The sequence below is a fragment of the Pinus tabuliformis genome, chromosome 2_1 (assembly GCF_031772625.1).
Source record: "Pinus tabuliformis cultivar Carrire ecotype Pingquan chromosome 2_1, CPIR1, whole genome shotgun sequence".
Taxonomy (NCBI): domain Eukaryota; kingdom Viridiplantae; phylum Streptophyta; class Pinopsida; order Pinales; family Pinaceae; genus Pinus; species Pinus tabuliformis.
The window spans coordinates 473,042,843-473,046,269 of record NC_142299.1 but is presented as its reverse complement, the minus strand read 5'-3'; positions in this window follow the sequence as shown (position 1 = coordinate 473,046,269).

The window sequence follows — 3,427 nt, the reverse complement described above, 5'->3', positions numbered from 1 at the left end:
ATTGAAGAGAGAAGTTAAAGTAAGAAAGAGAATGAAACAGAATTTTAGCATTTAGAAGAGGAAGCGGGTCTATGGAGCATGGATTTTGATGGAGCCGTGGATAAGGATGGTGTCGGCATAGGGATTTGGATTCGCAGCCCTGTTTTCTAGCCAAATAAAGTCCCTAGAAATGTTAGAATTTGTTCATATAAATTGGCCCTTGACTGTTCTAACAATGAAGCCGAGTACGAAGCGCTGATTGCAAGTTTGAAAATTCTCAAAAAACTAAATGCAAAAAGGATATCTGTCTATGGAGATTTGGAGCTAATAATCAAGAAAGTCAAGGGAGAATATCAAGCTAAACATCCACGGATGAGAGCCTACTGAAATGCAGTTTTAGATATATTAAGGATGTTTCTAGATTATACCTTGACAACAGTACCTCGTGCTCAAAATGTCATTGCAGACTCTCTTGCCACTGCTGCAAGTAATTTGAATATTTCAATGAATTCCAACAACAAGTTTGAGATTCATGTCAAGCACTGCCCTACTATTCCAAACAATTTAAGGTATTGGCAAGTGTTTTGGGATGATAAGGAGATCAATACCTTTTTGCAGAATGAAAGGAACTACAAGGATGCTTCCATAGATGTTGACTATGATACCGATGAATCGGAAATTGAGGTGAATCAGATGGAAATATTGCAGCTGAAGGATAACGTTATCCCTAAAGGTCTCATACCTTTAGAAGAACTTTTTGATCAAGATGGTGTGGCTAGGAAGCCAAGCTTGGTGCCTACAGACAAAGGAGTAGAGGATGTTAATCTTGGAACAAAGAATAAGCCCATGTTTATGAAATTGTCAAAGACATTGTCTCCTGAGGTAAAGTCTAAATATATTAGATTGTTATCTAGATTTGCTGATGTGTTTGCTTGGAATTATTCAGATTTAAAGGTGCATAACAAAGACATAATTCAGCACACTATTCCCATCAAGCCAAATTAGAAGCCATTCCGACAGAAGTTGAGAAGAATCAATCTTAAGTTGTTTCCTTCCATTGAAAAATAGGTAAACAGATTATACAAGGCTGGTATAATTGTCCCAATCAGATTTTCTGATTGGATTTCGAATCTTTTCCCTGTGAGAAAGAAGACCGGGGAGATCAGATTGTGTATCGATTTCTGGAATCTAAATAAAGTGTCATTGAAGGACAACTACCCGCTACCGAAGATGGATCATATCTTCAAAAGAGTGGTTGGAGAATCGCGCATGTCACTACTCGATGGATATTCAGGGTATAACCAAATTCTAGTGCATGAAGATGACCGAGATAAGACTGCATTTACCACCCCTTGGGGAACTTTTCATTATGCTAAAATGCCATTTGGATTGAAAAATGTTGGAGCCACATTTCAGTGTGCAATGGACATCCCTTTTGCCAATGAAAAAGATGTATTTCTAGTTGTGTATTTAGATGATTTGACAGTGTTTTCAAATTCATATGATGAGCATCTTCACCATTTGAGGATTGTGTTTTAGAGATGTAGGAAATTTGGGATATCACTCAATCCGAAGAAAAGTCTCTTTGCTATGGATGAAGGGAAGCTCCTTGGCCATATTATCTCAAAGGAAGTAATTTGAATTGATCCTTCAAGGGTAAAAGCAATTCAGCAAATTGATTTTCCCAGGAATAATAAGGAGATACAAGCATTTAACGGTAAGATGAATTTCTTACGAAGATTTGTACCCAATCTAGCTAAGCATTTGAGAGAAAATACTAATATGTTAAAGAAGGATAGCGTGGTAAAATGGATGGAGGATGCTATGAAGTCATTTAATTTGGTAAAGTATGCTTTATCTACAGTCCTGGTTTCGATTAGTTTCGATTATACACAAGATTTCATTTTATTCTCATTTGCATTCGAGCACACCATGGCAGTAGTTTTAATGCAAAAGAGAGATCGGCTAGAAAATCCCATTGCATTTTTTAGCAGGACCATTAGAGATGCTGCTTTGTGGTACAACATAATTGAGAAACAGGCTCTTACTCTGGTCAAAGCCTTGAAGGACTTCAGAGTGTATATTCTGCACTCACACATCTTAGCATACGTTTCCAATGCAGCAGTTAAGGATGTGCTGGTACAAACTAATCCGAAAGGAAGGCGAGGAAAATGGATTGCAGCAATGTTAGAGTATGATTTGGAGATCAAGCCTACAAAGTTGATCAAAGGACAAGGCCTAGCAAGGCTAATGGCAGAATCAAATTTGCATGCTTTAGATATAAATCTTATTGCAGCCATGTCCGAAGATGAAGAAGAAATCTCCCTGATTCAAGTGTCTGAAATGTTCCTTCAGTCACCATGGTATTCAGACATGGTGTATGTACTTCAGCACCTCTCACCACCTCTAGGAATGACAAAGAACAAAGGTAAAACTCTCAAACTTAAAGCTACTAAATTCTGCATTTTGAATAATGCCCTCTATTGGAAAGATTCAAGCGGTGTTTTGCTGAACTGTTTAACTAAAGATGAAGCCTAGCAAGTGATGAGTGACTTTCACAAGGGTTATTGTGGTGGTCACTTTTTTTGGAAGACAACAACAAACAAAATATTGAGAGCAAGTTATTACTGGCCAACCTTATTTTTAGATGTCTACAAAATAGTCATGAGTTGTCATGAATGTTAGGTCTAAGGTAAAAGAAAATTGTTGCCTCTTCCTTTGAAACTGGTTGAAGTCAATGCACCTTTTTCAGCAGTGGGGACTCGATTTTATCAGGGAAATCCATCCAACATCGTCGGCTCAACACAAGTGGATCCTAACAGCAACCGAATCTTTTACCAAGTGGATTGAAACAATCCCAACCAGACAGGTAACAGATACGGTAATCATTCAATTTTTGGAATCAAATATTTTATCTCATTTTGGTTGTCCTAGTAAAATCATCACAGATAATGCAGCTACATCCAAATCCAAGAATATGATCGATTTTTGTAGCAAGTATAAGATTACCTTGGTTCACTCTACAACATATTATCCGCAAGGTAATGGTCTGGCTGAATCATCCAATAAGTCATTGGTGAACATCATTAAGAAGCTGCTAGAAAAAATTAAGAAGGGCTAGCATAAAAAGTTAGTTAATTCCTTGTGGGTAGACAGGGTTAGCCAAAAGAAGTCCATAGGTATGTCTCCATTTGAACTAGTTTATGGCATTGACATAGTCTTTCCGACATGTCTTGCAGTTCCGCTTGTGAAACTTTTACAGAAGGCTAGCAGTGAGGAAGATGATTTTCAGTGAAGAATCAATCAGATGATCCATTTAGAGTAATGTAGTACTCAAAATATTTTAAACGATTAACCATAATTTTGTATATGACATTACAAAGTTCCATTGGTATGAACCCTTGCGGTTCTTTCAAATGATCTGTCTTCAGGATCAGGGCTAGAAATG